The sequence below is a fragment of the Schistocerca americana genome, chromosome 6 (assembly GCF_021461395.2).
Source record: "Schistocerca americana isolate TAMUIC-IGC-003095 chromosome 6, iqSchAmer2.1, whole genome shotgun sequence".
In the NCBI taxonomy this organism is placed as follows: domain Eukaryota; kingdom Metazoa; phylum Arthropoda; class Insecta; order Orthoptera; family Acrididae; genus Schistocerca; species Schistocerca americana.
This window is the reverse complement of record NC_060124.1, coordinates 524,321,255-524,336,539: the sequence shown is the minus strand read 5'-3', so window position 1 is coordinate 524,336,539 and position 15,285 is coordinate 524,321,255. Positions and strand designations below refer to the sequence as shown.

The 15,285-nt window shown below is 43.0% G+C and overlaps 1 long non-coding RNA gene across 1 annotated transcript in view; it reads left to right on the top strand.

Moving 5' to 3' along the window:
* The first annotated feature begins 282 nt into the window (after positions 1–282).
* Positions 283–15,285, top strand: part of LOC124619888 — a 41,972-nt gene continuing 26,969 nt past the window's right edge. Inside the window, exon 1 of the long non-coding RNA XR_006980159.1 lies at positions 283–334. This is a non-coding gene — a long non-coding RNA (uncharacterized LOC124619888). The remainder of the gene's footprint in view (positions 335–15,285) is intronic.

Genomic DNA, 15,285 nt, shown 5'->3' with positions numbered 1-15,285 from the left:
TTCTTGCACGGTGCCTGTAAATCTCTATGTACATGTATCGATTAACGGCATAAAAAAGAATTCTGTTGTTTCAAGACAAATGAGGCTTTTGGCGCCTCACCTTTTACGGTTTCTCTTCTATGAAAGGCGGACTCGGACTTGCTGCGTTCCACAACTGTATTTTATATTTTATGTGAAAATATTGAGTGAATATGCTAATTGTTATTTTTTCCAATCAGAAAACATGTAGTTTCTTGTAACTGATATCGAACAGACAGCGTGAAGAGGACATTTTGACTGTTATGTATAAAGTATTTAACCACAATGGTCATCTATTGTAATTTAATATGAAAAGGTACGTAGCATTAAAAAAAAGTGTGTTAAAGATAAGTGTGCTTATTTTCGTAAATTAACCTTGATGATTCCATCTTCTTATTTAAGTGAATGATAATTATTGTTTGTGTTACTTCATCATCAGAAATTACGATCACGCTGATGGGCCGAACGCAGCATGAGGCAGAAGGAACATTATCGTTTTCCTATTATTTCTGAACCAACTTTTTTGTGTAGTGTTGCATTTCTTTTAAAGTCTATAAATCTTCTGGTCCCTTAGTGTTGATCCGGGTATGACTGCCCGAGTATAAAAATGCACAGAAATGATGTTTCTTCCGAACTATCTCAAATATATATATATCAATATGCTGCTCTTATTCAGGTATTTAATGGTCAACGTATGTTATTATAATAGCGTAATAAATCCCTGATTCTGTTGCCAAGTGGCCCACCAAAATATTCACTTTTTCGACATTAAAAAAAAGTAACAGTTCTTTTTATTTTCGTCCCCCAAGAGCAACGCTACACTTGGCGCCCGAACAGGGACTTGATCAAAAATCATTTCATGTATGTGTTTAAAAATTTTTCAGTGCTTGTTCTAATAATTGTTTCATTTTTTCATGTGGATGCAATTCAACCGAGAAAGAGAAGTGGGAAAACCTTTTAATTAATCCCGAAGAACGATTGATGAAATTAACAAAAAACGCGAGTATCCAGCCGTATCACTATCAAGACAGCCATAGTAAGTGAAATTTTTATACGCAGTAGCCAAGCTTTCGTAGTGATGTTGCATCTTTCCTTGCTGTCTTTTCTTGCCTTGAAACAGCTTTATTTCAATTTGTTCATAGTCCATTCTTATGTAGTTAAATTCAGTGAAAGTGTACCATTGTTGTCAGTGCATAAAAAAAATTACGATATGGCGGATAATTATGCTCAAAACTGGTAAAACGTGTGATATTTCATTTGTTTGTAATTAGTAGGACCCATCTTGTCTTCTTGGCGTACATGAACGTCAGTTGTTATCCAGAGTTAAAATTTTACCTTAGGTCCCAGTAAGCCATAGCACTACGTCACAGACAAACGACTGACGGCAGTGACAAACAATATCTGTAGCATTTTGACGTTTGACAAATAATTCATGTACATGGCTGACGGTAAACAGCAGACACAAACAAAAGCAGACGACAGCAGTGATGCGAATGGACCTCACTATCCATTACGATCACGTGCGATAGATACACGAGCGGAGGCAGAAGCAGCCTCGACCGAAATTTTAGAAGCTGGTCTTAGTGTGCAAACTATTCCAGCTTTTGATAAAAATGACTTGGCCGCAATGATCGAAGCAATAATGGGACGCAAGTTCGAAAGTCAAAGACAGAGAGAAGCGCAAAGACAGGAACGTGAAAAGCAGGAAAAATTAGATGAAAAGGCCCGCGAAGAAAAAGAGAAGGCCGAAAGACGGCATAATAAAAATCAGGTCCTTACAAATCTGTGCAATTCTGTAAGAGCAGACATAAATTCAGTAAAAACAGAAATAAATTCAGTAAAAACAGATCTGCAAACGGAGATAAATGACCTAAATACACGGTTAAATTCGGTAAAGGCCGAACTAAAGGCAGACATAACAGCTGATTTAAATACCCTGTTGGGTAATGTCCAAAGCCAAATCAGTAGTCAGATCACGACCATGAGGCTAGAAATCGACACACAAGTAGAGTAAAAAATAGAGGATATTTCAAAACGGTTAGATGAAAAAATCGAAGCAGCCAAGGGAGAGATAAATTCAAAAGTGATAGAATATCAAAAACAAGCTGCGACCTTAAAAGAAGATTATACTGCAATCTCTGGTGAGGTCAAAGGAGTTAAAACCGCAGTAGACGCGATCGAGAATGTTGTTGATGATCTTTCCAAACAGATTGAGAATCTTAATGTAGAGGATCAAATAAAGAATACTGTTAAGGCACATGCTGAAGCATTGTCCGACCACTACCAAGAGTGGATTAAAAACAAAGACGGATTCATAGAAAACAAGGTCAAGAACGAACTCAGGGAAACGGTCAAAAACGTGACCTTTGAAATATTGGCAGCCCCTGGAAAAACAGGAGACACGGTGATGTCAGAATTAGGCCAGATAAGACGAACGTTAGCTCAAGATTTACGTGAATGGCGTCAACAGATAGTTGATGAAGTTCGTACACTAAAATGTCAAGTTGAAAATTCCCCACCTCCCGTGTCAGGAGAGTGGAATAATTCACCACGATGTAATGAACAACAGCAGGTACATTACCGTTCACCATTTTATAACGATCAAACTCATAGTTCTATAGAAGCACAATTTAACCAGAGTACTAGCCCACTCACTTTTGTCAGTTTGATGCAGGAGGAAAGCGTGATCAAACATCGTGTTTTTCCGACCGTTCACCCACAGAAAAGAGAAATTCATCCTATAGTGTTCCTCTGAAATTTTTCAGGAATTTTCCCGAATAGCTGGAGTGACCGCCGGCGAATTCAATTCGTTACTGGATTTATCGTAGGCGATGCTGCCTTATGGGGAACCGAAATGGTCGACTCTTTTAAAAGTTACAAAGAGTTTGAACAGATGTTTTTAGCTAAATTCTGGAGTTCTGGTGTGCAGCAGCGCCTGAGAAAAGAGGTTTACAACACCGAAGTGTTTAACAGAAAGCGCGGTAGTTTGAGAAGATATTTTGAAAAGTATTTAGCGAAAATCAAATTCTGGGATTCGCCGATCACCGCCAAAGACGTTATTATGATTCTAAAAACTAAGCTACCGATTGCGATCAGAGAAAAGTTAGTAAACGTGTCTGAGGACGATGCGGACACTTTCCTATCTGTGTGAGACTCGTTAGATCTGATTTACGAGGACGCTAGAGTTGATGTTGGCAACGGCCACTTCAGTGCAGGCGGCCAGCACAATACAGAATACGCAGGCAACAATGGTGGCGGAGCGAAAGCGCGTCACAGCGACAGCCAGTACCAACCCCACAACGGTTTCAAAAATAAACACACTACGTACTCCAACAGCAAATACAAAAATAAGTACAATAACGGCCAGAGATACAATCCAATATATAATTCGTCACCACCTCAGTACGAAAATGCACATTATAACACACAGCCCCAGCAATATGGAAACACGCAACCGATCGACGGTAATTATCAAAACGATCAGTCTTACGATTCAAATCATCAGTGGAAAGGAAATAAATGGCACAATCAAGGTGGAGACCAATGTACACCTTTCAGTAACGGTTACAATCAACACAAGCCACAGCAAAATACCTTTCAGCCACAAAATATACACTTCACGCAACAAGCGAACGGACCTTTGGGAAGTCTGAAGCCTAAACGCCCGCATAATACGCAAATTTATTATGCGCAAGCGAATACGCCAGGACAACAAGATCCATTTCCAACCGAGTTCGTACCACAAAACCAACACCAGTTCCAGACGGAAGAAACTTTAAGAAATATAAATCAGGAGGAAAGCAAGCGCCGAGCGGAAAATTAAAAGCAGCACCTTTGAGCCTCCTAGAGGATGCTGCAGGTTTGAATGGGGGCACCCTATCCCTTAGTCCACACGAAATTAAAGCAATTAGGTATGACAAAGAGACAAACTTACGGGATGATCTAGTAGCAGACACTGAGACGAAAGACAATGATGACGTATGGGACGAACAAGTTCAAGCTTCCATAAGAGTATCAATTGCCAACATACCAGTGACAGCTATTGTAGATACAGGAGATAATACATATGTCTTATCTTTATGTTTATTTAAGCAAATATCCTCTGTATGCAAAGTTTTATCACTTCCAATTCAAGGTTGCACCGTATCGGGAGCAATTGGTCCACTAACACAACGTGTAAATCTTCAGACTCAGCTTCAAATCCAGATAGAGTCTATTTCAGTAACGTGCATTTTTCTTATTGTTAAAAACCTATCAGTGCCATGTATCCTGAGTATGGAATTCTTGAGGCAGACGAAAGCTAAAATTGACATCGAGTGTGGAATCTGTACTCTAGTAGCGAGCCATCAACAAGTAACTGTAAATTTGTTAAGAAGTAAGGTGAAGACAAACTTTGGGGTGCTTCAAATAGCAGTACGGCCATGGACTAAAAGGCAACAGTACAGTCAGACAGAAGACGTGACAGATCCTGAAAAAGTTAATGACGATGAGTATAAAGACCTAATTCCCGGTCAGAGTGAATTATACTGTACAGCTAGCGAGCCCACTGAATTATCCAAACAACAGAAGAATGAGCTTTACAATTTGTTAACAGATTACGCGCAAGTATTTTCTAAGAAACCTGGACTAATAAAAGGCTTTGAATATCGAATGGATGTCCTGCCCCATTCAACCTACTGTAGAACAAGCTATTCCATTCCATATGCCAGACGCGAAGCTGTCAAGTGCGAATCAGGAAAATGTTACGCTGGAATGTGATAGAAGTATCTCATTCACCTTATTCGAGTCCTTTATTGTCTGTACTAAAATCAGATGGTAGCGTAAGGCTAGTTCTAGATGCAAGATTAATCAATAAAATTATAATACCCATAAGAACGAGACCAGAGGCTCTTGAAGAGCATCTGCAGAAGTTTCATGGAGTTAAGTATTTGAGCACCCTTGATTTGAAAAGCAGTTACTGGCAAGTAAAACTTGCGCAGCAGTCTAGGTAGTACACTGCGTTTATATTTGCAGGTAGATCTTACCATTTCAAAGTTGTAGCGTTTGGAGTAAATGTGAGTTCCGAAATTTTTATTTCTGCCCTTGACTATGTACTAGGTCCTGAACTTTTAGATGAGGTAACAGTCTATGTGGATGACGTTCTTGTAGCATCGAAAAATTGGGAAGATCATGTGGCCCTTCTGCAAAAGATATTTCAACGATTCAGAGAGTATGGTGTTACAGCAAATCTTAAGAAATCCAAGTTTGTAAAAAGTGAAATTAAATTTTTAGGACACATCATCACCCCTGAAGGAATTAAACCCGACCCGAAAAAATTATCTGCTATAAAAAACTTTCCAACCCCTGTTACAAAAAGGCAACTGAGAGGATTTATCGGTCTTACGTCATTTTTCAGACGTTTTGTTCCCAATCAGGTATTGAACAATCACGCTCTTCACAACCTTTTAAAAAAGAATTCACATTGGAATTGGACGCCGGAATGCCAAGACGGATTTAAGAAAATTAAAGAAGTCTGGTTAACAGTAACATTCTCCATCATCCTCAGATGGATAAGGAATTTTGTATTACTGCAGACGCTTCCTTTGTGGGTATCGGCGCTTGTCTTTTTCAGATTCAATTAGTAAATGGACACGAGCAAATCCAAGTGATTAGCTTTGCGAGTCGAGTGTTATCAGAGTGTGAGAAGTCTTATTCGGTTACGGAGTTGGGGGCACTTGCCGTAATATGGGCTTTTAGGCGATTTAACTATTATATCTATGGAAGAAAAATTAAAGTCTATTGAGACCATCAAGCCTTATCATTCCTCCTTACATGCAAGCTGTCTTACTCGATGGTGCTTATTCCTGCAGGAATATGACTTTGACATTGTATATATAAAAGGTAAAGATAATGTTATAGCAGACGCACTTTCTCGCTCATCTGAGGGCTTACCAGAAACCAGCGAACTGGTGGAACAAATGTCTAATTATAAAGTTTTGTTAATGAAAGATCCAATTCACAGAAAGTATTTTCTTCAGTTATGTAGGCAGATTCAGATTCTTCAAAATACAGATCCAAAATGGAAAAAGGTTAGACAAATTCTTCACGAAAATCCAGCCCACAAGTTGTCCAAGTTTTATAAAGTTCATAACCAAGTGCTATTTCATAAGACGTCTGAGTCATCTGAGAGGTGGTGTGTTTGCATCCCTCGAAATTTCATTGAACATCTTCTGTAGTACTCACATTTCATGGGGTCACTACGGACCAGAAAAATGTAAAAGGAAAATCTCGACTTACTGTTATGTTCCGAATCTACACCAGAGAATCCATAAATTATTGAGAAACTGTGTTATCTGTCCAAAGGCAAAATCATTAAACATTTCCACTTCAATCCCACTAAATCCAATAATTGCTGAAAGGCCAAACCAGCTTCTTAGTATTGATTTGGCAGGTCCACTACCCACCGGTAGGGGAGGCGCTAAATACTTAGTAGCAATCCTGGACAATTTTTCTAAGCACATAAGACTGCACGCAGTAAAATCTTCTTGTGCAAATCCAATAACTCGTCGCATTGAAAATGATTATTTCCCACGATTCGGGGTTCCAGAATCAATCTTGTCTGATAATGCTTCAAATTTCACATCTCGCCCGTGGCGTGCATTTCTTGCTCGCCATGGAATCAAACAAATTTTGATATCCCTGTTTCGACTGCAATCGAATCCGACAGAAAGAATCTTCAAAGAATTTAGCAGATTTATAAGGACGTACATTCCGAATAAGCAATCTAAGTGGGTAGACTTCGTAACACCTTTCGAACAGATTGTAAACCACCTTCCTCATCTGTCGACCGGATTCACGCCACATGAGTTAATGTCAAGATCAAAAGAAAGGAATGAATGGATAGACCCCCTTCCAAAGTTACAAGACAACGAATTGGACCTAGACGCAAAAATCAGGCAAGCTCTCATATCACTGACAACGTATGCTAACCTCCGAAAAAAGGCATTTGATAAGAAGGTAAACAGAGTTATAGATTTCAAAGAAGGAGAAAAGGTATTAGCCAGGACTCACTTTAAACCATCCCTGTTGTTAAAGAAGAATCGTAAGTGGCAACACATTTATGAAAGTCCCTTTGTGATAATGAGGAAACCACACATTGGTTGCTATTTGTTATCTGACCCTGCCACGAATAAAATCAAAGGATTGTTCCACCATCATGATTTAAGAAAATTTTATAACGCCAGGAATTAAGTTAATTTAAGCTGTAAGAAAATTCTAAGGTATTGGAGATCAGGATTAACCAATGAGTAACAAGAACTGAACTGAACTGAACTGACTACTGACGTTAACCGGTGCTAAAAGGAAACCTTATGTATCAAATCAACGTGTCTGGAAAATAAAATACAGAATAAGTTGTAGACAAGTATTTACATGAATAATCTTTATGTAAACAGGAGGACATGTCCTAGAGGCGATTTTCAATTTTAGTTATAAGTTAGTATGTAAGAAAAATGATGTACTCAAGAGGTATTAATTAGCCCCGAGGTACTAAAATGAGGAAAGAGGAAGGAGCGAATAATGCACTTCTCTCGCTAAATAGTAATTTGAGAATGAGCAGGAAGGAGCGAATAATGCACTTCTCTTACTAAATAGTAATATGAAAATGATGATTATATGTGCTTAGTATTAGTAAGTGAAATTTAATCGAGGACAAATTAATGACCTGTTTTAATAGAAAATACTTAAACGTCCAGACAAAAGAGGAAAGTTGTGTGAAAAGATTCGATTCCATGAGGTTATTCCCTATTTTCAAATGTGACGTAAATAAGGCACCACCTGTTGGCGCAAAACAGTCGGTAGATTTAACTTGTAAGTTCCAGCACAGTGCTGTGTCAGCGATGAAATAACATCTCTTTGAAGTAAAGAGATATCTAGGATTAAGCATGAACAGATTGATAACGCAGTGCAATTGTTCTAAAAAAGGCCTGACGTTAACCTTAAGCAAAAGCGTGATGGAATAAAAAGGAAGTTTATTATATAACGCAAAGTAAGATGAGTCCAGACTATAAACAAGCTGAGTAAAAGAACATATGAGTAACATGGTTTATTATGGCAACTTCACGGTACTATTGAGCATTAGCGATACTGCAAATTCACAAGCTAGCAGCAAATAGAATAAGGATCTCGCCCAAGCTTCACAGGTCGCGACAGCAGCAAACAACAACACTCTAGTGAGAGGCTTATATATACAAATGATAATTAATACCCAAATGTGTAATGCATAAACTTGACTTAGTCTAAGAAATGAGCAAAGAGTAGTCAGCAAGCTGCAGCAAGATACATATTAGATATACATGCTTGAAGTGATAGATTTTACTTTAAGTGCGCACTGCAATATTTATTGTTTTCTCTGTGATTATTGAATCCCTTTCCTAAGTGCAAATCCTTTAAGATCCTTGATCCTATCCACTCCTCAGGATCAACTTGTAAAGATGCACGTGTGCTTAGGAAGTGAGGCACTACATATAAAAATGAGTAGGTTCGCGACGCGCATATTGCTTTTGTAATGCGCAATGTAAATTAAATTTTCGACCTGGTTGAGGAGTAATTTAAATTCTGTCGACGATCCGCGAGTAGGCCCGCTTTTCCCACTTTTCTTTTTCGACTGTTTGTATTTCTACACGAAATTCAGAGGCGGAATTGCTATTTTCAAATCTGTCCTCTAACTTTCTTTAAAGACAAGCACATACGAGAAAAACTTTTGACATAAATGAAGCTCCCCTCACAAGTCACTAAATAAGACGAGCACTAAAAAAAAAAAAATGTATTGGGCCTACAAAATGAATAAGCAAGCGTGATAAAGATTACTATGAATGAAATTAATTTGTAAAGGAGATTGAAATGGATTTGGTCAAAGAAAAAGGACTTATAATAGGCCGTAGGCATAAATAAAAAAAAAGACTAATTAAGAAACAATTGTTTTGATTCAAAGTGGTCAATTAGATTATTTCTCGATTTAAATGAACTCTTGTAAATATTAGTATGTAAATCAACTTGTAAACACCGTGTGATGTTATGAAGCGAGAATTTCTTTTAATGCACCGTTCACGCAGACGCTCACCACAGTGCAAGTGAAGTTTTAAAGTTCGACGATTTTCAGTGGCAGTATTCTACTGCACCATATGTGTGAAAAATTCGTTGATGTGTGCAGTGCGTAATAATCAGTGTCATTCCACACATGCAGTTGCAGTGGTAGCTACCACATACCTGTAAATCCTTAACTGGATAGTGGACAGGAAGTGATGTGAGGCAGTTTCGGTGGCAGAAGCTCCCTCCAGCAATCTAAAAAGCACAAAGCCACGATCCGCCGAACAAAAGCGATGCACGGCACCTCAAGCGCGAAATCAACGCTCTGCAAGAAAGCTCCGGTCACGTGCGCGCGCACAGACTGAATTTCAAGATTGCTCGCAACAGTGGAGGCGGACAGCCACCACGTGACGAAATAATGTAAACGTTCAACCGCCAACACAGTTGCTGTGCGCTACATTCTGTAGCAAAAACATTCACACCCTGTACTGAAAACATTTTGTATGTATCATAAACCTTCCGAGAGACTCTAAGATAGAGAAGTTAACGTAATTATTATAATGACTGATTGTATACAGAGACAAGTCACAAGGTCACCTCTGAACACTGTTGAAATGTTAACTTTAACGAGAGGTCACGATACGAATGAAAATAAGCACGCGAAAATACGTCAAAGGATCCCATCCTCCTATATCCCATCCCATATGTATATAAAATTAGTTTTGTAAGCTATTCTAATATATGATAATTTTATCTGTTTCATATGTGAAATAATTTGGAGAGCCACACTCGAGCCCTGAAAGTGAAAGATATGGACTTCCTTGTCGAAGCCATCACCAGTGGCCGCTCTACAATCCAAGTCTATCATAAATAGTGTATGTGCGACGAAAATAAATGTATAATTAAGTGCGACAACGGACAAGGCAATCAATCGACAAGACGATGACAATGTAATGAATACAGTCAAAACAGAAAGTTGTGTACCAGTTGTGATAGTCAAATTACTTTTGCAACGATGAAAAATGAAGTGTGACTCTATTTCCTTATAAATTTTGTAAATATGTGTACTTATAGCCTTAATTTTAAGAATCATCAAAAAAGACTGAATCCATGCAAACACTGACAGAAAAACAGAACAAATTCACAATGATCCACCGTCATTAATTACAAATTGAAACGTTAATTCTTTTATTATAGAATGAATATGAAATGAAACTTTTAATAACCTGTATGTTACACCCGAAAATTACAAGTATTCCAATGGGCATGAGGATGAAAGTAATACCTTCGGTATTCCTTCCCTCCTCATGGGAGGCAGTGTAATATTAGTAATTTTCGCCTCACAAACATTAATATACGCACAATAGTAAACGCCTGATGGCCTAAAGTTATCGAACAATTGTAAAGTAAAAGAGATGAACCATCGCATAGCAGCGACAGAATCTATTATTCTTTATCTTTGCCGTTCTTGCGCGGTGCCTGTAAATCTCTATGTATATGTATCGATTAATGGTATAAAAAAGAATTCTGTTGTTTCGAGACAAATGGGTCGACGAGTCGAGTTCGCGATGCCGACGAGCGAGGACGATGCGCGCGGGGCCGGGGCAGCCGCCTCGGACGCGCTGGAGTCGGCCGCTGGTCGGTCGGTTGGGCCTGGCCCGCCGGACGCTCCAGCGGCCGCTCCACACAGGACGGATCCCAGGTTGACGACCCAGGCTACGGCACCGGTTCATGACAGGATAGAACGACGATCGACAGGCGCTATTCGACCGCAGAAGACTACACACCACACGACGAAACCATATTCGGACGTCGGCCAAACATCACATCACGACGGACGCAGCAATGAAGACGACCGCCAGGACTACGCCAGAAGGCTCGATATACACTCCTGGAAATTGAAATAAGAACACCGTGAATTCATTGTCCCAGGAAGGGGAAACTTTATTGACACATTCCTGGGGTCAGATACATCACATGATCACACCGACAGAACCACAGGCACATAGACACAGGCAACAGAGCATGCACAATGTCGGCACTAATACAGTGTATATCCACCTTTCGCAGCAATGCAGGCTACTATTCTCCCATGGAGACGATCGTAGAGATGCTGGATGTAGTCCTGTGGAACGGCTTGCCATGCCATTTCCACCTGGTGCCTCAGTTGGACTAGCGTTCGTGCTGGACGTGCAGACCGCGTGAGACGACGCTTCATCCAGTCCCAAACATGCTCAATGGGGGACAGATCCGGAGATCTTGCTGGCCAGGGTAGTTGACTTACACCTTCTAGAGCACGTTGGGTGGCACGGGATACATGCGGACGTGCATTGTCCTGTTGGAACAGCAAGTTCCCTTGCCGGTCTAGGAATGGTAGAACGATGGGTTCGATGACGGTTTGGATGTACCGTCACTATTCAGTGTCGCCTCGACGATCACCAGTGGTGTACGGCCAGTGTAGGAGATCGCTCCCCACACCATGATGCCGGGTGTTGGCCCTGTGTGCCTCGGTCGTATGCAGTCCTGATTGTGGCGCTCACCTGCACGACGCCAAACACGCATACGACCATCATTGGCACCAAGGCAGAAGCGACTCTCATCGCTGAAGACGACACGTCTCCATTCGTCCCTCCATTCACGCCTGTCGCGACACCACTGGAGGCGGGCTGCACGATGTTGGGCGTGAGCGGAAGACGGCCTAACGGTGTGCGGGACCATAGCCCAGCTTCATGGAGACGGTTGCGAATGGTCCTCGCCGATACCCCAGGAGCAACAGTGTCCCTAATTTGCTGGGAAGTGGCGGTGCGGTCCCCTACGGCACTGCGTAGGATCCTACGGTCTGGGCGTGCATCCGTGCGTCGCTGCGGTCCGGTCCCAGGTCGACGGGCACGTGCACCTTCCGCCGACCACTGGCGACAACATCGATGTACTGTGGAGACCTCACGCCCCACGTGTTGAGCAATTCGGCGGTACGTCCACCTGGCCTCCCGCATGCCCACTATACGCCCTCGCTCAAAGTCCGTCAACTGCACATACGGTTCACGTCCACGCTGTCGCGGCATGCTACCAGTGTTAAAGACTGCGATGGAGCTCCGTATGCCACGGCAAACTGGCTGACACTGACGGCGGCGGTGCACAAAAGCTGCGCAGCTAGCGCCATTCGACGGCCAACACCGCGGTTCCTGGTGTGTCCGCTGTGCCGTGCGTGTGATCATTGCTTGTACAGCCCTCTCGCAGTGTCCGGAGCAAGTATGGTGGGTCTAACACACCGGTGTCAATGTGTTCTTTTTTCCATTTCCAGGAGTGTATGTCGGGAGGAGGACAAAGAAACGCTGAAGGACATACAACGCCTTATCCGCTATTCACGGGAAACGCAAGAGCAGGATAACGACACCTGTCTGGCATCTCCATCTGTGGACTCAGATGTCGAATCACAGCACTCCCACCAAACGGTCGACGACGCGGAGATGGCAGCGGCCTTTCCAGCAGACAACGACAACGACTCCCTACACGCAGAGGGGGACTTTACGCTCGTACACAACAAACGGCGCAGAAGCAACGCATTAGCCAAGGACTTACCCAACCCGGCTAAGAGACGAACGGAGACCATCCCCACAACGAACCGATTCGCCCCACTGACACCTCGAGCTGCGCCTCCATCAACCACCAACAAGCCGCAGGGACAAACTTCTAATGCCGCAGAAGCCGTGGACAGAGACAAGAATGTGCTTCGCAAAGTGCCCCCAGTCACAATTTATTACACAAAGGATTACGTTTACCTCAATGAAACGCTCAACGGACTTCTAGAGGGCAACCTTAAAGCTATATACCAAAAGGACCGCATCAAATACCACTTTGAGTCCTTCGAAGACCAAAGGCGTGCAATAAAATTCTTCACGAACCACAACTTCTCCTATTTTACACATCAAGCACCAGACGACAGGGAACTGAAAGTAGTTGTCAATCGCCTTCCGGCGGAAGTTACCGAAGAACAACTTTACTATGCCCTCAAGGAAAAAGGCTTCAAAGTGCTACAAGTCTACCAATTTAAGGAACGCGACGAGAAGACGAAACAATTGATACCGCAACCTGTGTACCGAGTCACCCTCCCATCCGGAAAAGACAGTGACAAGATATATGATGTCAAATACCTGCTCTACACACGAGTGATAATCGAAACCTATAATAGTAAAGAAGGACCAGTCCAGTGCCGACATTGCCAACGTTTCGAGCATACAGCGAACTACTGCAGCATGCCAGCACGCTGCGTCCGCTGCGGTGGATCCCATAAAACATCAAATTGTACCCATTCTAGGACGGCGCCCCCAAAGTGCGCCAATTGTGAACAAGAACATCCAGCGACCTTCCGTGGCTGCCCCAAATTTCAAGAACTCCTACGGAAATATACTAGAAGGACACCAAAGAAGTCGACCCCACAACGGCCTATAATTTTTAAGAACTCGGCCATGGCAGCGATTCCGGCCATCCAACAACAAGCGGCACGTCTCCCTGTGGAAACAATCGCCTCTCAACCACAACCGGCACCCAGAGTGACTCTGCGGCAGACAAGACAACAGCGCACGTACTCCGAAGCACTACATGCCCATCCGCCGACTCCAACACCAGCGGAGACGTCATCTGCCTGGTCGACCACCTTTACACCAGCGTTAACAGATATTCTTCAACTACTCACCGCCCTCCAGCAGAAGCTGACGTCCATCCTCTCGCTTGTAGAAAGCGTACTGACAGCTTTTCAAACACCCTAAATGGATAGACGGCATCACGCGAGGAATCTTAACTTCTGCATTTGGAATGCCAACGGCCTGAAACCGAAGAAAATAGAATTCACGGACTTCTTACATCGCCACAAGATAGACGTAGCATTTGTCTCCGAAACACATCTCCACGAGTCAACCGACGTGCGCTTGAGGAACATGCACATCTACCGGACGGACAGACGGGACCAACGGGGTGGAGGGACCGCAGTTCTGATCAAAAAATGTATTCGTCACCACCAAGTACGTTTACCTCAACTCCAGACTTTGGAGGCCACGGCGTAACAATCCACACGACGCTCGGAAACATTACCTGTATTGCGGCTTACCTTAGCCCAAAGAAGCCTCTCCACCCAGAAGATCTTTACTCCGTTACAGAGGGTTACGACAAGATCCTCCTTGGAGGGGATCTTAATAGTAAACATGTTGCCTGGAATTCCCGTAAGACTAACCCAAAAGGACATATGTTGTTTGCACTGGCTGAGAATTTACATGTTTCCGTCCATGGACCACGGGAACCGACGAGGATACCTTACGTCCAGACACAAGACGCTAATGTTCTAGACATCGCCATAATCAAGAACGTCAACCCGAATCTCCATCTGCGGACGCTGGACGATCTTTCGTCGGACCACAGACCGGTGTTAGGACTCATAGAGAGGGCTACTTTGCAACTCCCACTGCCGACAACAAGAACTTACGACTGGCAGCAGTTCCAAGCGTACCTCAACAACAATGTGCGACCAACCCAGGCTGTTACTATCAGAGAAGCGATTGATGTGGCAGTCGCAGTACTCACGAAGAAGATTACCAGTGCGAAACGACGAGCACTCACGGAGCACCTGCAATCGGAAGTCAATTATGACGAGTTTCCACCACCACTGCAGGAGCTTAAGACAAGGCGCAATTGCTGTCGGAAACGATGGGTCCGTTACCGTCATCCGGACGATAGACGGGAAACTCACAGACTAACCCGAGAACTCCGGCGGAAGGTTCAGGACTGGAAGCAACACACATGGGAACTCAAAATGGACAACTTTCTATTACGCACCAAAGATGAATGGCGAATAGTTAAAAGTCTCAGACAGCAACAGCCCCCCAAAAGGGCAATTCGAGGACCCCATGACCTCTTGTACGACTCACTGGCGCAGGCGGAGCTGTATGCGGATACATACCAACAACAGATGACTACGCCCCCCACGGAGGATGGAGATGATGCACTCCACCGTGCAGAGGAGGCCACAGCGGCGGAATGGGAAGCTATTCGGGACGCCCCGACTAACACTATGCCCGGCTGACAACGCCGGAGGAAATTCGGAGGATTATCAAGTATAGCAAACACACCTCACCTGGAGCAGATAGAATCGGCAATACGGAATTGAAACACCTCTCGAGAAAGCCTGTTGTGCTTCTCACCCGGATAGTG